This window comes from Arachis hypogaea, chromosome 6 (assembly GCF_003086295.3).
Source record: "Arachis hypogaea cultivar Tifrunner chromosome 6, arahy.Tifrunner.gnm2.J5K5, whole genome shotgun sequence".
In the NCBI taxonomy this organism is placed as follows: Eukaryota; Viridiplantae; Streptophyta; class Magnoliopsida; order Fabales; family Fabaceae; genus Arachis; species Arachis hypogaea.
Genome location: NC_092041.1, coordinates 8,776,284 through 8,795,617, shown reverse-complemented (window position 1 = coordinate 8,795,617; position 19,334 = coordinate 8,776,284). Strand labels below are relative to the sequence as shown.

Below are 19,334 nucleotides of genomic sequence, written 5' to 3'. Positions count from 1 at the left end.
AATCAGTTGCTAATTGTTAATTTAGCGATTGATTTTAGCGACTAACATAATCAGTCACTAATAGCCACCGAATTAGCGACCGACTAGTTTTATACAACTAGAATATAAACGGTTGCTAAAATCGGTCGCTATGTTTTAATTTAGTGACCGAATTAACAACCAAAACAAAAGAAGAAATGTCCTTAGAACTCTTGGTCACGAAATCGGTCGCTATTTTTTAATTTAGCGAACGATTTTGCAACCGATTTATAGGTAAGTAGAATAACGTGGTTGGTTACTAATTAGTCGCTAAGGTTATGGTCACTAAATTGATTACTAATTTTAAAAATTAGCGACCGATTTTATAAATTAATCAGTTACAAAAGCAGTCGCTAAGTTAAAAAAAATTACCTAAATTACCCAACCTAACCCTAAGCCACCCATACCATTCTCGTCTCCTCCAATTTTCTGCACGCATTGACGTCTCCTCCAACCTAACTGTCGGCGTTGTCTTCTTCGGTCGTCAGCGCCATCTCCGGTCGTCTTTTTCGTTTGCATTGAGGCCAGCTCACGGAAGAAGAAGCAAATCAAATATGTTTCAAAGAGGTAAATAAAAACGCTCTTTTTCTCAAATCAGATCTGTTTTCAGGTTTTGTTTTGTTCTCTGTTTTTGATTTTTTCGTTCTCTGATCTAATCCTACAACCCTTCCAAGAGAAAGAAATTGAGTGCTCCACACACTCTCACTATAAGAAACATTGTAATTATTAAAGTCAAAAATCGACAGCTAGATTTAATGTCGATATTTTTTGACAGTTTTTCGTCGATACAATAAAAAAATAATTAAAAAACATAAATATTAAAATCGATAACAAAGTCATCTATTTTTTTGACGACTTTATCTTATCATCGTAGTGTCAACCGTAAAGAAGGACGAAATTATTTTATCTTTAAAATCGACAGTCTATTTTAATATTTATAATATCGACGTACAATGTCATACATGTACCCAAATTGGAGCCACTTACTATTTCCTCTTCTCAAGCTAAACTTTTTGGAATGCTTTCTGAAGCTTATGTGTATTTCGTCAGAGCTCAGATTGAGAAGGCATTGGGAAGGTGAGTTTCTACTTTCTTCAACTTCAACATGAAAATTAAATGAATGGTGTTAGATTTATTATATAAAATCCACGGTCACGATGTTGATTTATTTTTTAACAAAAATCAACCAGGGTCGATTTTTATCAACAACAAATTACCCTACTCCTATAGTCACAAAAAAAAAAAGTCACCAAAAAATTACCCCACTCATATTAACTCGTTCCCCCGTCGCCGCCGCTCTGTCGTTCAGTTACTCTCTCTCTCTTTTTCTTCTTTGATTCGGTTCTATGAATGAAGATTTTGTATAGAGAAATAGTTAGTTCATAAACCCTAGAAAGCAGAGTGAATTGACATTTCTGTTGCTGCCGCGCTGCTGCATTTCACTTCCTTCCCCTAAGCGCCATGGTTATTCCTTTCTTCATATGCATATGTTTCTTCAGATTAGATCTACGTTCAGATTTTGTTTATATATTGCAAGGAAGCACCTTTGTTACCCTGGGATGGATCTGGATCCGTGTGAGATGCACAAGTTGCAATTGGTTGAAAAGCATATTGCCAAATGCGGAGATGTAAGGAGGATTAGGGATTGGGAAAGTGTTGTTAGAGAAGTTGATGCTGCTATTGCTGCTGGAGCTGATTCTTCTCCTCAGGTACACTCTTTCTTAAGTTTTCTTTTCTTTTGTTTAGCTTTTCATGTCATCTGTTGTTTTGTTCAAAATGTCTGAACTGGTTGGAAATTGAATTTACAGCTCTTTATGTGTAGAGCAGAAGCACTGTTGAAGTTACACCAAATTGACGATGTAGAATCAATTTCGATACATGTACCCAAATAGGAGCCACTTACTATTTCCTCTTCTCAAGCTAAATTTTTTGGAATGCTTTCTGAAGCTTATGTGTATTTCGTCAGAGCTCAGATTGAGAAGGCATTGGGAAGGTGAGTTTCTTCAACTTCAACATGAAAATGTCGCCTTGGATATGGTTTATTCTGTTTGGAGAGTGAAAACGGATGATGGATGTATTGCAGGTTTGAGAATGCAGTTAAAGCAGCCGAGAAAGCCAGTCAAATGGACCCTCGGAACGTTGAAGTTGCTGTTTTGGTCAACAATGTGAGGATGGTGGCGAGAGCTCGAGTGCGTGGCAATGATCTTTTCAAATCAGAAAGGTTTACCGAAGCTTGCTCCGCATATGGAGATGGTTTGAGGCTTGATCCTTCAAATTCGGTTCTATATTGCAACAGAGCAGCTTGTTGGTTTAAGCTTGGGCAATGGGAAAGATCAATTGAAGACTCCAATCATGCTTTGAAAATCCAACCTAACTACACTAAAGCTCTTCTTCGAAGGGCCGCATCAAATAGTAAGGTAAACCAGATTCCTATTCTTTATGATGCTCTATTTCTTCAGATTAGATGCTTCAATATTCAGTTTCTGATTTTTGCTCATTGCAAGCATGTTTTTTTTTTTTTTGCAAAGGTGAAGTATATGCAGGGTCGGTATGTGTGTTGCTCTCTCTCTCTCTCTCTCTCTCTCTCTCTAATACGGTCGTAAAGGTTATTTCCGGGCACGGATCATGGAACCTTCTCGAAGCTTCTTCCCTCTTACTGTTCCAATTTTGCAAAGGTAATCGCTTTCATCTAATTCCTTTAGCTCGGTTATTTTATTTTGGTGCTGGTGAATTTATGGGAATTTTTGTTCTGTATCTCTTCATCTCTTCTCTTCTCTGTTAGCGTTCGTCATCTGCTTCTTCTCTTGCCACCGCTCTGCTGTTCTTCGCTGCCAGGTGCAATGCTTTTTCTATTCTCCGCTGCAATTCTTCTTTTATTGTTTCTTTTTATTTTTATTATTTTAAAATTTGATAGTTTGCTTTCTAACTTATGCGTCTAGTACTCTTACTTCCTGGTAAATTTTATTATTTAATTCTATTATAACTTTTTAGTCTTTATTGATGTCAAATGTGTTGCTGCTGCTTAAGTGTTATTTTTACTGAGTTTGCTGCTCAAATTTTGTTATCACTTTATCAGAATGATGTTAGGTGAATTTCATGTTGCTCAGTTTGGACTTTGGAAATGAAAGCTTAACTTAGATTGGTGCCGATGAGTTTTTGCAAATCAAGGAAAAAGGCTCACATATGAATTGAATTCATTTCCATGTGCCGATGAGTTTGAATGGATGGCAATTTCTTAATATACTTCTCCGGCAAAGAAATGAAATAGGGAAGAATTGCATTAACGAAATGAAAAGTAGTATTATCTTTTAATTTCCATTTGTTGTGATTGATTATCGGTTTACTAATAGGATTTAATTTTATGTAAAGTGTTAAAACTTGTATATAGATATCACATTATATATTGTTACATCAGTATTATTTTTCATACCCACTACATGAATGCTCATCTTTGTGAGTGAATCATTTTGATTGCATGAACCTTTTACATTGTCTGTGCATTAGATATCACATTATATATTGTCTGTGCATTAGAATCAACCTCATTTTTTTTTCTTGAAAGAAAGATTATATGTAATGTCTATTAACTGTTGCCTACGCTATTTCTGAGTTTGGATTGGATTTCAATATTGTATATTTCAGTGCATATTAGGGGGGGAAAAAAGGTACAACAAAGAAGCAAAAAGAACCGTTGTTCCAATGCTATTTAACTGCTATCATTGCTGTGTAGTTTGAGTTATTACAGGTTAGCCTAGCTATTTATATATTCAATATTCATTCTAAACTCCCATTTAGTGTTTATTGAAGTTCTCTATTATTCATGTTGCACTCCTAACTCTTGGGATAGGTGGAACTCCGTTAATTAAGTATCGGTCTAAAAGAAGTGGTTTTAGTATTCCACTCCTGTAGTTAACGTAAACACTTTATCTTAACTCTTCATCTATTATAGTTTGTTTTGGTTTTCCTTCATGACCAAGTGATTATAATACCAAAGTTTAACTTAGTTGCCCAAAAGATTCATTGGTGAACCTTGCTTATCTAAGAATTTCTCTTATGTGTTTGAAACTTTCAGGATTTTGGTGTTCTCATGATCCCAACAGTACCAGGGTCTCCACCAAAGCTACAAACAGATCCATCTGAATTAGAAGTTTTTCGAGCAAGGGCATTTAGCTTGCTGTCCATTGCTGGAGTCTCTGGATTTTGCCAGGTTGTTCCTCTCTCCGCTATTATATATTTTTTAGAACTAATTGAAGCAATAAGAGGCCTCTCCTTATTTTAATATATCAGCAGGACTTTGCTCTCGTTGAATGCATGGTTTGACTATTATTTCAATTAGTGCCTTCATTATATATATTCCACTAGCCTTGCTTGCTTCATTTCTTTTACGGGCCTAGCTCATTATCATTATTAGGTCCTTTATCTTCTAGATTATTTCAAAATATATAGATGTGCCTTTCTAATATAAATTCATTATTGACTCTAAATTAGGATTTTTCCCTTAAGAAAATTTAATAGCTCTTTTTCTTTTTTTCAAATAGTAGTTTTCAAACTAAATTATTCAGTAAATTGCTTCATGAGAAGGGAAGAGAATATATAATTGACGTGTGTGGTGTTTCTTTTTTTTTTTCCAACACATGCTTTGAATTGAAATAGATCAGGTCATCTGTAGTTAATTAGCTACCTATTTTGTATGTATGGATAAACTCTCGCAGTCATTTTATTTCATGAATTTTCTATATATTTTATGGTCTATATATTTTTTAATTGACAGGATGTGAGGCTTATGAGAAGAGGATATAATGTTATTTTTTGTGCCTTAAAATACTAGTGTAGTACTAAATACGCTTCAAGGATTTGGCCAATTTTAAGGGCTGGGTTCTTGTTCTTATTTTTCTCTTATTTTTATTTATTTTTTTTACCAGAGAATCACTTACAGTTAGATTCCCAGTTATGCTTGCTTGGTAAAAAGAAACTTCCTTGCAGAGGAATAACTGGTTTTCAGGTACTTCCGTTTATTTCTGATTTTTCTGCCAATGAGTCCTTTGTCTTTTCTCCCTTGAAACTCCTTTTTCTCTAATATTAACTGGAATATACACCTTCTGCACTTTCTGTCTCTTTTGGCAAGTCCTTTGCTGTCTCCTTTGATTCATACATGATAGCAGTTTATCAGAAGGTTAAGAATTGTGTGCTTGCTCAATTAACTGAGATTGTAATTTTAGCTTAATATATATCAACATGTCACATCTTTCCCATTTATTTTTGTTCTCTTTTTTCCTTCTTATTTTTAGCTAATTTTGTTCTTCATATGTGAAATTTCGAATAGATTAATTTGACATGGTTAATCGAAAAAAGGTTATCAAATTAGTCCGGTTCATTGTTGGACCTTTTGTATTTTTTGACTATCCAATTGGAGTATTTATTTATAATAAAAAGCTTCTGTATTTATTTATAATAAAAAGCTTTTCCAGCATCTATTTATTTATAATAAATTTAAGTAGGTTTTATTTTATCCTTTTCTTTAGGTTTGAAATTGATTGCGTAGCTTCCATTCTATTTTCAAGCTTTGTAATTGTGTGAGTAGCTTCCATTCTATTTTCAAGCTTTGTAATTGTGTGAGGAGCGTCCAACGAGTTAAGGTACTTTATTTTTATTTACTTAATTGTTTATCAATTAATGTTTTATTGTAGTTAAAATGTGATTTGTTCATGCATTTAGTTAAGATGCACTATTACAATGGGACAGGTTATGAATATGAGTCAGAGTCGCAATTGGATGTACAATAGACTAAGACTTGGTCGAAAGGGTTTAACTAGTGAATTTACAAAAGGGGTAGAAGAATTTATTTCCTTTGCTGAGAGATCAGCAGATTTGTCAAGTGGACAAATTAGATGCCCTTGTTCTAGACTTCTAGGTGTAAAAACAAGGTTTATATGAAGTCTGAAGATGTAATAATCCATCTATATAGGAAAGGATTTGTTCCTGATTATTGGCTTTGGACAAGTCATGGAGAAAATTACCCAACTTTATGTGAGATCCCTAATAGGACGGGAGAACTTGGGTTAACTTCAGTAAAGATTGATTGTTGCGTTAATGGTTGCATGTTGTTCTATGCGAAAGATTGCAAAGATTTAAAGGAATGCAAGTTTTGTGGTGCACCACGGTATGATGCGAAAATAGTGAATGGAAGGCACAAGGAGATTCCTGTGAAAAGGATACACTACTTGCCTCTTTTTCCTAGCTTAAAACGATTATATGCTTCTTTGAGTTCTGCTCCACATATGAGTTGGCACCGTGCACAACAGAGGGAACCAGGAGTACTATGTCACCCATCGGACGGGGAAGCATGGAAGCAATTTGATCTCAAGCATTCAGACTTTGTAGCTGAACCAAGGAATGTGAGATTAGGTTTATGTGCTGATGGATTTTCCCCCTATAATCAATCAGCTACCCCTTACTGTTGTTGGCCTGTGATTGTGACTCCCTACAATCTTCCACCAGAACTATGCATGACCACGCCATCTATGTTCCTGACCTTAATAATTCCTGACCCTATAATCCCAAGGGAAAAATAGATGTTTATTTGCAACCGTTGATAGATGAGTTGAAGCTGTTATGGAATGAAGGTGTCATTACATGACATATCCCAAAAGAAGAATTTTTTTTATGAAAGCTGCACTCATGTGGACTATAAACGATTTTTCTGCATATGGCATGTTATCAGGTTGGAGCACTGCAGGTAAATTGGCATGTACGTGTTGTATGAATCAATCAATTGCTTTTACTTTAAAACATGGTGGTAAATGCTTTTGGTTTGATAGCCATCGTCAATTTTTGCCTTTGGATCATCCATATCGAAGAAATAAGGTTTCATTTTTGAAAAATCGAATTGTGACAGCTCAAGCTCCGGTTAGATTGTTAGGCGAGGAGGTTTGGCGAAGTGTTTGCAATCTTTGAAGAAGTACAGAAGGTCAATCTTGTTCATGTCTTGGTTTTAGTATTTCTCATAATTGGACAAAACGAAGTATATTTTGGGAGTTACCGTATTGGAAAGACAATTTGTTAAGACATAACCTTGATGTGATGCACATTGAGAAAAATGTCTTTGATAATGTCTTTAATACGGTAATGGATATTAAAGACATGACTAAAGACAATGTGAAGGCAAGAATGAATTTGAAGGAATTCTACCGACAAAAGGATTTAGAGTTGCAATCAAATACATGAAACCCAAAGCAAAATTCACTCCCTCTATGGAACAAAAAAGGGCAGTTTATAAATAGGTTAGTGAGATTAAAATGTCAGATGGATATGCTTCTAATTTGCGTAGATGCATAAATATTCGAGAAGAGAAACTGTTTGGGATGAAAAGCCATGACTGTCATGTCTTTCTAGAACGTTTGTTATCAATTGCCTTTGCCAATCTTCAACTCCAAATCTGGAAGCCTATAGCTGAATTAAGCAAATTTTTCAAGGATTTGTGCTCCACAATTTTGTAGCCGATGACTTATTGTTGATGGAGCAAAATATTATCACCACCACATGTAAGTTGGAGCAAATTTTTTCTCCAGGATTTTTTAACTACATGGAGCATTTGATAGAGTATATGAGGGTCTCTGCCAGTCTTTGGACACGAAAGAAGGAGAAAAATGTATATATAGAATCGCAAAGAGGCGGAAAAGAAGAACGAGAGATTTGGATCAGATTAAGTGCATAAAGGATAAGGATGGAGAGGTGTTGGCTCAAGAGGAGAAGATTAATGAAAAGTAGAAGAGCTACTTCTACGAGTTATTTAATGAGGGACAGAAGACTCTTCCGAGCCTTGGTCGATTATGCACAAGGGAAGAAGATAAAAACTTTGACTACTATCGAAGGATTCAAGACTTCGAGGTAAAAGAGGCTCTAAAGCAGATGAAAAATGGCAGGGCAGTAGGACCTGATAATATCCCGATTGAGGTTTGGAAGGGTCTTGGAGAAAAAGGCATCAACTAGTTAACCAAGCTTTTTAATGAGATTTTAAGGTCAAAAAAGATGCCTGATGAGTGGAGAAAGAGCACCTTGGTACCTATCTACAAGAATAAGGGGGATATACAAAGTTGCGAAAACTATAGAGGGATTAAGTTCATGAGTCATACTATGAAGTTATGGGAAAGGGTGATAGAACGGAGATTGAGAAAAGAGACACAAGTAACAAAGAACCAATTTGGATTTATGCCAGGAAGATCTACCACTGAAGCGATATACATATTAAGAAGGATGATGGAGAGGTATCGTAGTAATAAAAGGGATTTACATATGGTGTTTATTGATTTGGAAAAAGCGTATGATAGGGTACCAAGGGAGGTCTTATGGAAGGTTTTAGAAAAGAGGAGAGTAAGGATCGCATATATTTCGGCAGTTAAAGACATGCATGATGGGGTCACAATTAGTGTGAAGACTCAAGGTAGTGTGACGGAGGAATTTCTTATTGGTATAGGATTACACCAGGGATCATCCTTAAGTCGATACCTTTTCACATTAGTCTTGGAAGTACTCACAGAGCACATCCAAGAGCCTGTGCCATGCTGCATGCTTTTTGCCGATGATATCGTCCTTATGGGAGAGTCAAGGGAAGACCTAAATAAGAAGTTGGAGTTATGGAGAGAAGCTTTAGAAGTGTATGGTCTGCGCATAAGCCGTAGCAAGACGAAATATATGGAATGTAAGTTCAGTCTGAGAAGGGAAAACCCCAATATAGAGGTGAAGATTGGAGAGATTGAACATGATGTAAATCATAGGATCCAAGCAGGTTGGTCAAAATGGTGGAGTGCATCTGGTTTTATATGCAACAAAAAAGTGCCTTTAAAACTTAAAGGTAAATTCTATCGCACCGCTATAAGACCGGCTATGCTGTATGGTACGGAGGAAAAAGGAAAAGGAAAAAAAATACACCATGCATTCCTTTTTTTTTATTAGAATTAGCCGATTTTTTTTTGTTTGTTTTCCTTTTCCTTTTTCCTCTCCCTCAAATTAACTCTTCATGGGCATTTGGGTCTCCACTTCACTTGCATTAGTAGATGAGTTGTGTTGTTTGTTTTTCTTATAATCACTGTGGACCGTAATCATTAATATTGGATTGTGAATTACTCCATTGCTTTCACCATCTTCTAATCACACACTACAAAAGGATGCACACCAAGTGTTCGACGAAAGGCATACTTGACTTTTGAGCCCACTTTGACTAAATTGCCTCTCAACTTATCACTTTTAGGCGCATTCCCATTTCTTCCAATCCATCCACTCACTTTCTTCTTAACTTGCTTTCCATTTGTGGTCCTTAAGGGTATGTGCTTCTCATACTTCCTTACTTGCATGCTTAAACTACCCTTATACCATATGAAAATGATTTGCCTTGCCCTCTCATGTTATCTTAGTTAAATGTTGCAGCTGTCATGTGACAATGATACCCATATTCTATGGCATAACTTTTCATTGCATAATCGCATTTACTTCCACTTATTTGGGTTTGATGTTTTTCCCTTTCTTTGCCTCATAGGATGGTCATAAAAAAGAACAAAGGGAAAGACCCCAAGAAGCCAACTCCCAATAAAGCGCACCACGACCTAACGGCCAAGCCACTCTTAAAGAAGACTAAGGGCCCCGTTGATGTTCTAGAGAAGGACAACCCTCCTAAGGATTCGAACAAGTTTCCCAACCGTTACTGCGAACTTGTTTACCCAAGAATGATCGAAAGGAATTATCATCCGGAACCCCTCCTAGTCCTACCGGCTCACTTCAGTCCGATTGTGATGCCACATATTGTCCGGAGGCAATGGAGGTTCCTATTGAGGAAACCAAAGGAGGCCAACCTCTCATGGGTAGTAGAATTCTACTCCAACTACCACTCTCCCCTTCTCACATCAATATTTGTGCGCCGAAAGCAAGTGTCGGTCACAGTGGAAACCATCCAAGAAGTCATTGGGATTGAACCATCAACGGATGTATATGACGCCTACGAAGAAGTCTTGGCTACATGCGATGACCGTGCATTCGATTGGAGCGCGATCCTCCGCGTCATTGCTTTACCCGACGCCTATTGGATTCGGGGGACCATAAAGCGAAGACCCAAGGGTTTAGATGTCTGCCACCTCACTCAAGAAGCCACGGCATGGGCCCAAATTCTAGCTCACTATGTGCTCCCAAGTACACATGGGTCATCCATCACCGCCGAGTTGGCCTTATTGATATGGTGCATCTTAACCAAAAAACCGGTCAACATTTCGCATGCCATCCGCCAATCCATGGGGCGCATTCATGCCAAAGGAAATCTACCATTCCCCGCTTTGGTGACCGAATTGGTTGCAAAAGCCGGCGTCAACCGAGAGGCTAAAGATAGGAGAACCTCAATTCCGGTCGATGGTGATATTATTCCGACCAAGAGATGCCTCAAGCCCCCGGAAGCCACCAAGGACATCGGACTACCCACACCAACTCGCAACACTACCACTTCTTCTACATCACAAAAATCGGCCGCCCAACGCCTTGAGGACCTTCACAAGAAATTGGACCGTTATGAGAGGCGTAATCAACGCCGTTATGCTCATGTGAAGAGACTTCTAAGCACAGTCACTCCACCCATGGAGGAACCCGATATCTCCACATCCACCGCAACTTCAAGCGGAGAGAGCGATGACATCGGAGATGTGGGACACTCGGAGCTCAACCGACCACTGCGCCTAACCTACAGCACGGAGGACCGTGCTAAGTTTTAAGTGTGGGGAGGTCGGCCGACCGATCTCCGTAGGTAACATCTGAATAAATCTGAACACATTAGGATAGGTTGCATGATTAGGTTTTAGTTGGCACCATTCACATGATAAGTTTACTTGGTTGGAACAATGAAATTCTTTCTTAGGAAACCAATACTTTGGGGCAACCGTGGGGCATTGCAAATTTTAAATGCCTTGATGCCAAAATTGCATGAAGAATTATGTTTTGGAACATAGTTTTGAGCTAAGAACACAAGCAAGTGAGTTTTGAGCCTAATGGCGTGGTTACATCTTACAACCACTTACTTTCCTTCTTGTGTGCATTATTCTCTTTCTATGATTGTAATCTTTGCTTTGTTTCATTCTTTATGTCCATTATTTTGTATATTCATGCATTTATATGATTGAGGCCATCATTTCATTAGCTCACTTACCCAAATAGCCTACCTTTTATCTTCTATTGTTAACCAATTTGAGCCTACGATTAACCCACTTGTTCTTTAATTTAGCACATTACAAGCCTTAAAGCGGAAAACAATGAAAGTCCTTAATTTGGATCTTTGATTGGCTTAGGCTAGTGTATGTGAGTATCATTCAAGTGTGGGAACCTTGGGACATTGGGTGAATAAAAAGGTAGTTTTGTATTGTTATTGGAAATATTGAGGAATTGGGTACATACTCATGTCTTGATTAAATGTATAGACCTTATGCATTGATGTTCTTGTGTATAGTTTGAAAGAAAAAAAGAAAAGAATGAAAAGAAAAAGAAATAAAAGTGAAAAAGAAAAAAAAAGAAAAAAAATATATAGAAAAGAAAGAAAAAGAAACGCAATAAAGGGGACAAAATGCCCCAAAGTAAAGTTCAAATAAAATCAATGCATAAGTATTGTGAAATGGATGGAAAATACATGAGTATGTGAAAAAGTGAGGAATGGGTAGTTAGATTAGTACTTAATTGAATAGGTCATTATATAGGTTAGGTGGAAAAGTTTAAGTTAATCAAAGATTCAAATCCTAAGTCCACTAGCCATATATGATCCTACCTTGACCCTAGCCCCATTACAACCTAAGGAGAAGACCTCATGATAGATGTATGCATGCATGAAATATATGTTGATTGTTAGAAGAAGAACAAATCTTGGAAAGCATGATTAGGGGAGAATTGAGAGAATCAACCCTAAACACTTGAGCGACCAGAGCGCAAATACTTCCGGTGAGGGTTCGATGCTCAATCCTTTGATTCCCGGCTCTTGCGAGCATTCCTCACGCAAGATTGTATATATTGCATTTGATACTTAGAAATTGGCAAGTCCTATGCATTGACCACCATCGTGTCCCATGTGCTCGCATATGTCATAAGGAAGCTGATTTGTTCCCAACCAAGTAGATAACAGCACTAGTCGTAGTTGCATGCATATAAGTAGGTTGCATTTCGTGAGTCCTATACGTTTGTGACTCCTCGGTCTTCTGCGTTTCTTTGCATTTTCCTAAGCATGAGGACATGCTAGAATCTAAGTGTGGGGAGGTTGACAAACCCCATTTTGAGGGTTTATCTTGTGCTAATTTCAAAGGGTTTATCAATGATTTCACACACTTTCTGCATGAAAATACAAGGATTTGCATTCCTTTCCTAGTTTTGTCTCATGAATGAAAACATGCTTATTTTGCACTAAAATAGATACATCTCTAATCTTCTCTTGATGCCATTCGATGCCGTGACTTGTGCGCTAAGTGGTTTCAGGATATAGAGTAGGAATGGACAGGAAAAGAGAAGGAAGACGGGTGCAAGGGAGGGAAGCATGAGAATTGAGCTTTGGAAATTTTCACATGGGCGCGTGCGCGCACCTGACGCGCCCGCGCGGATAAGAGCAACGTGAAGCCGAGGCCAAGAGCCAAGCCACGAGCCGGCTTGAGTAGCGGCTAAGCCAGGATTCTCATGGACGCGCACGCGTACGTCCCGCCTCCGCGTACACTCCAAAACCGCATCCATGGCGCGTGCGCGTACCTTGCGCGTACGCGCCGATGCTCGAATATGATTTTTTTAGAAGTCACGTGACTCAGGCGTGGAGTTGGTTAGAGATCTTAACTTTTGAGGAGTGAATTGGCGGGAAAAGTTTTAAGAGGACTAGGGGAGCAAGAGTCAAAGACACTTAGTTCATTTTCTAGTTTTGAGATATTTTTGGGGGGAGAGAGAAGAGAGGACTCAAGTTCTTACTAGGGTTCTTCTTCATCAAAATTCTGGATTTTTTACCCATTCCTTGGTGAGATCCATTGCAACTTTCACTTCATTTTGTTCATGTAATAGGTTTCCTTTTCCAATTTCAAGTTGTAGTTGTAATTGCTAAAATTCCTTGGATCTAGGATTCAACTTTATGATTTTTGGATTCCATTGATACTTTGAGATTTTGATCCTCATTATTGCTCTTTGACAATTGTTGTTAATTCCTTGCATTGCAACATCTTTAATTCTACCTTTCTCTTCATTTTACTATGACCTTCTTTCATGCTCACCACATGTTTGATAAAATGTCAACACTAGCTATGGGGTAGAATTTTTACACTTGGCATAGGGTTTGGTCATTGGAAGAAGTTGAATAGTTGTATCAATAATTGATTTGGAGTTAGGGATTGCTAATTGACTTGGAGTGCACTAAAGCTAGATTCCCATGAGGTGAAGTTAGGACTTGTGACTCAAGTTGATTGTTTTCATTTGATTTTCCTCTATACTTAGGGGATAACTAAATGAAGCAAGGCCTAATTGTTGTCAACATTGAATGGACTATAAGGATAGAAGTTCTAATGCCAACCCTAAGCCAAGCCTTTTGATAATTGATTGTTTGTTTTTCATTACTTTGCTAAAACCTTCGAAGAATTCCAACGAGGCTTACTAAGTCAATAAGATGCACACTTTGGCAATTTCAAGGGAGAACGACTCGGGAGACTAGTACTCTCGGATATAGATTGTAGATTTGTTTGATGATGGATTTTGCGTTGGTTTAGACTATACTACGATTGATTACTTGATAAATTCTATACCGACAAAAAATTCATTTGTCAGTAACACTCCAATTTGATTGCTTTCGGTTTCAATTTCATTGTTAAGTATTTGCTTTCTTTGATCTAACACTGTTTGAGCGTTTTTAGAAGTACTTGGATTGGGAGTTAATGACAGAAGTGTATTGGCCGCTGTAGCAGATGGAGTAGTGGTAGAATTGGATGTTATCTTTTATTTTCCTTTTCTTTTATCATTGTCTGCATAATTTCAGATAAAATAAGCACCACCATGTATTATTAATTCAAATAAATGGTACAATAGGCAATTAACAATTTATTCACTTGGAAGTAGGAAAAGAATTGAGTGGGAATTTGTGGAGAGATTAGCCTCTAAATTACGTTAAAATAAGCAGTTAACAATTTATAAATCGGTTGCCAAATCGGTCGCTAAACTAAAAAATAGCGACCGCTTTTGTGATCAACCATTCCAAAGACATAATTTTATTTTGGTTGCTAAATAAAAAAATAGCAACCGATTTTAGTGACCGATTTTATTTTTGTAGTTAAAACTTATCGGTCGCTAATTCAGTTGTTATTAGCGATCGAATTTATTGGTTGCTAAAATCGGTCGCTGAATGTAATTTAGCAATCGATTTAGCGACCAATATTGATTTGGTTCTAAAAATTCTGTATCGATCGCTAAATTGGTCGCTATTAACAATTAATTTTTTCCGTCGTTAAAATCGGGCGCTATTCCAATACTTTCTTGTAGTGACAATACACTTCTTTAGTGGTGAATCTTAGTCCTCACATTATGACTATCAACAACAAAATCTTATTCATGATTTTATAGTGGAGAGTTACATTTATAGACAGGAACTTAACCAAATATTCTATATTCATCAACCACCATATGATTTGGTTGATTGACTTCTCCGAAATATTTGACATACACACAGTCATATCTTTATTTTCTTCAACTGTATACAATAAATTTTGTTTTTTGACTCTTCGGAAATACTTTTTTTTCCTTTTCTTGAATTCCAAGAGTACACAATCAATTAATAATTTTTTCTATAATATATCAACAACCTAAAACCTTTAAAGCAAAAAGCACCTGATTTTCTCTCAACCATTGTATTTACTTCATCATAAACCTTACATAGGTCAATTTTCCATTGGATTCAGAATGAATTGGATTCACAATTGATAACAATTATCTAATGTTAATAAATAACCATATATTAATCGATAAAAATTATCTAAACTATTTTAATGATTATAGGGTCATAAAACAATTCAATACTCACATTAATGGACCCGCCTTATTTAATTACCTATTATAACATGCTGGCAGTACGCCAGCACTGCATATATTTCAAGCACTATGTGAAAGACTAAAGTTACTTTGAAAATTGTTCTCAGGATGAAAGTGTATTAGCGTAAATTTGATGCTTCTTTAAAAATAACCTCAATATCTAAACTTCATATCAAAAATTGCTTTTTATATCCGTTGTTATATAATAGATTCAGTTATTCGTGACACATAATAAATAGTACCGCACGAATAATATATTTAAAATATTTTATAATAATTTAATTAATATTAATTTATATTTTTTACTATTTTTTTGAATTGGTAAATTATAGTATATTTTAATTAAATTTATTTTTTTTAAAATTATTATTATATAAAAATAAAATCAACTATTGAAATTACTGTTATATAATCATACTTGTCAAAATTTAGAAAATTATCTCAACTTAATATTCAATATATACCTAATTAATTATTTTTAAATTTAGAATTCTAAGAGCAACAACTCCTAACAAGTCATCTTTAGGATCAAAATAGGCTACGATTAAACTCTACTTTCCATTAAACCACCACAAACTTTTTTTAATTTCATATTGTTATTTACAGATAAAATAAACATATATGTGTATTATTTTATACGTAATCTCAACAAATTAGACCGACTCTTTTTAATATGACTATGTTATAAAAAATTATATAATTTTAATATTTTTACTATCATTATTTTATTTTTCAAGGACTAAGACCATAAATTAGCCCAAATCTAAGAAAACCAAACCCTAATTTGCTAACCGATTCAGGCCATGGATTCTTTACTTCTCATTTTATGTGGGAGTACCATTAATCCACTTAAAAATATTTACAAATTGAACCCCATTTTTTTATTTTTGAAAAAATTAATAATTAAAATTTTGTCTTTCTAATTTTGCTTTTTACACCTTTTCGTTTTTCTTTTAATTATAATTCCATAAATTAGAGAGATGTCTCTGCTAAGACTTTTTTTCCTAGTGTTTGTGTTCTTACTGCAGCTACCACAGTTGCTGTTGCTGCTTGTACTTAGCATCGCCACCACACCACACTTCCGGTCCCTTTGCATTGTTGTGCTTCGTCTCTGCCCCTGCGAACTACTCAAATTTCATTTAATCTTAATTTCAGGGATGAAAGAGATGTATCTGCTAGAGCTTTTTCACTAATGTTCATGTTCTTGTCACATCTCTGCAGACTACACCGTTGCGCTGTTGCTACCTGCACTCACCACCGCCACTACTCCTTCTACTGCTGCCACACCACACTTTCCAATCCCTCTGCGTTGTTGTGTACTTCGTCTTTGTCCTTGCGAACTACTCAGATTTCATTTTACGTTATTTGGTTTTATTACTTTTTCTATGGCAATTTTTGTGTATTTGGAGATTTTCTGCCGTCTTTGCACCGCAATGTTTATTTTAAGGGTGGAAAAGAAAATAAAACAACTACTTCACTTCAATGACAGATTAAGAGTGGAAAAGAAAATGCATTGCCTTAACTAAGCATTGCAATTGGCAACAAGCACAATGAAATTTTCTTTGCAAATTTATGATTATTATTAATTGGTGTCTGATTGTGTGAAAATTTTAGATCTGACTTGAGTTGAAAAAATTTTTCTGAAAAAGAAAAAGATTTGTTCCTTTGATTTAACCAAAACAACACAATTCGAATAGGAAGTGCAATTTTTCCTTCCCTTTGTTTTTTATTGAATCAGAACTTTGCATCATATCATATGTATAATTTTTTCTTAACAATTTTTCTTATCTTGATATGAGGGGAGGCATTCTTATACTATTACTAGGTTATAATTTCTAGTATTTTAAATTCATTATAATTACCAGTTATTGATGAGAAATTGTTGGTTAAAATTGAAACGACATAATCATTATGTGCACCATTTAAATATAGTTTCATTATATTACTAATAGAAATACAAAATTTATGTTTTCATGATTATCCAGTTGGACTAATCAGCAAAGAGTGGCTGCAGCGAAGGAAGGTTGGGGTTATAGATTAGTATTCTCAGTGCGGCTGGTAATTTGCCAAATCTATGTTTCTCTCTGTTAGTCGCAACTCTCTTTTTCTCAATCATGATGTTTTGTATGTTTGATCATTTCCTCACAGCTTGGAGTATTTCTTGCGGTAGATGCGTTTTATCTCGGTCTGTAGCAAATTGGTCGCTATATCCAAGATATCAGGAGTCATTAGGGTTACTATAGTTTGCTTGAACATGAAGTGACTAACCCTTTTTGTTTAACAGTGTTGCTAGTCATGGATGAGCATATAGAGAAGACAGTAGGCTAAGAAAACCAATTTTGTGTTCTGATGACCAACCATTGCAAGAGCCTTATAGCATATCTGTCTTTTAGTGGTTTTCAACTTTTCATAGATTTTGAGTTTTTCTCATCTTAATTCTTTTGGTGGCTTGTAAATGCAAGTTTGATTGGGAAGTCTTTTTAATTTCGGGTTTCTTCTATGACAAAATATTGTCATATTAATTTCAGAATTTAATTCAATATGCTATCTCTTAAATTAAGTACAAATTTACAACAAATTAATTTTTAAGTTGTAGGATTGGAAGATACCGCAAAAAAGAAAATACAATACATGCCTCAAACTGCACGAAAAGAGACGATTCAGTACATTGCACATAAGAAAAGGTAGAACTAAATCTAATCGTTACCAATTTCTATTTTTTTTAAAATATTAAAGGTCGATTTCCAAGTATTCTCTTTTCTTTTTGTTGAAATTAAGCACAAATAAATTGAGTCATGAATTAAAACAGGTAAGAATGATTCAGCTTATAACAATCAATGTGTTCCTAAGCTAGCTAAGATCTTTACAAGACCAAGTATTTGTTATTTGTTAATACACAAAAGGAGGCAATGCTAAAACAACTAACCAACCAAACCTAAAATCTATATATACAAGTTCATCAAAGTTACTTAAAGGGTAGGTAGCTCTTGCCTCAACTTTGTTCCGTGCAAGGGGTCCAAATCAATTTGCTAACATCAACCTCAAGACCCCCTCTACCAACAACTTTAAGATGGCGATCAAGAACCTTAGGATCTGCACAAATAAGATGCCGTCCTTTTCTGTATTGGATCAATTCTAGGCTCTGAAGAGTTGTCAATATATCTTCGACTTTAATGGCAGTCATATCACTTAGCTCCTGCAGAAAGACAACTTTCTCAGTAACAAGATAACACGCGTTCTATGAAAAAATTATTATACAGATGCTTACCTTGATGGAAATGTTACCCTTATGCTTTTTCAGAATGTCCAAGAGAACCCTGGTCTAATATCCTCTGTAGCTTAGCAGTCCAAGATCTGAAAGGGGTCTTTCTGGCGTGCCAACTTTGCCCTCCTTCTTGGAAAGTTCATATACTGTTCAATATTTGAAATTAAAATGGATGAAATCTACAAAAATGTGTGTGCGCATCGGTGTGAGAAGGATAGAGGAGGGGGAGAGCGCGCTTACAGAAGGCTATTAGAAATTTTTAATAGGATTCCTCGGAATGTTTTTCCTTTATGATAAAAGGTAGTCAATATCAACACCAGTATCGTTCATGTAAAGTAAATACGAAGAAATAAGTGCAACAAAACCATAAGGCATAAGTATGCAGGAGAAATAAGATATTTAAATTAAAACAATGTCCAATGTCAAGTTTCACCAATTACAAGCATCACAGGTTTCTGAGAAGAGATGAAAGAATTGGGATAGCAAATTAAAAAATATAAATACTGAAATATCTCATGCCAACCTGAAATGATTAGAGCCAAGTATTATTTACCTTAGAGAAGTAGCCAACCATGTGGCATCCTAGATTATCACATTCACACAAAACATAGAACAAAAATAGGTCTACATCATAATAGAGGGTCTTTTGATCAGGAAACAACTTTGCCAAATAACACAGATTCTGGCCATAAACCTTGTTCTTCTTCCCGTCAACCTGTTTAGACATAGAACAATAATTAAAAGTAATCACATCGTTGCAAGAATTAAGGAATTGAGTTTGGATATAAAAAAATATCAATCATAGTGGCCTAGGATAAAACTTACCATAGGAGGAGAAAAATGAATAGATGAACTTATATTAATAATAACAAAAACATTACTGTAAATATACATCAAACATTGATAGGGTACCACTTCTGTATATTTTATCACCAGGGGGATGCTTACAATCACATTTTTTCTGCACGAACAGGAACCAATGTTGTTACATGGG

General features: G+C 35.8%; 1 non-coding gene and 1 pseudogene across 1 annotated transcript; one reads left to right on the top strand and one right to left on the bottom strand.

The window, feature by feature from the left end:
• The first annotated feature begins 982 nt into the window (after positions 1 to 982).
• Positions 983 to 17,615, top strand: LOC112695844 (TPR repeat-containing thioredoxin TTL1). Its single transcript, XR_011862129.1, has 11 exons — positions 983 to 1,095; positions 1,556 to 1,727; positions 1,827 to 2,011; positions 2,102 to 2,435; positions 2,547 to 2,693; positions 2,801 to 2,853; positions 3,661 to 3,763; positions 4,091 to 4,225; positions 4,941 to 5,020; positions 17,061 to 17,133; positions 17,224 to 17,615. It is a non-coding gene; the product is annotated as a TPR repeat-containing thioredoxin TTL1 (transcript).
• A 260-nt stretch (positions 17,616 to 17,875) lies between these two features.
• Positions 17,876 to 19,202, bottom strand: LOC112695842 (histone acetyltransferase of the MYST family 1-like; annotated as a pseudogene).
• Positions 19,203 to 19,334: the final 132 nt, after the last annotated feature.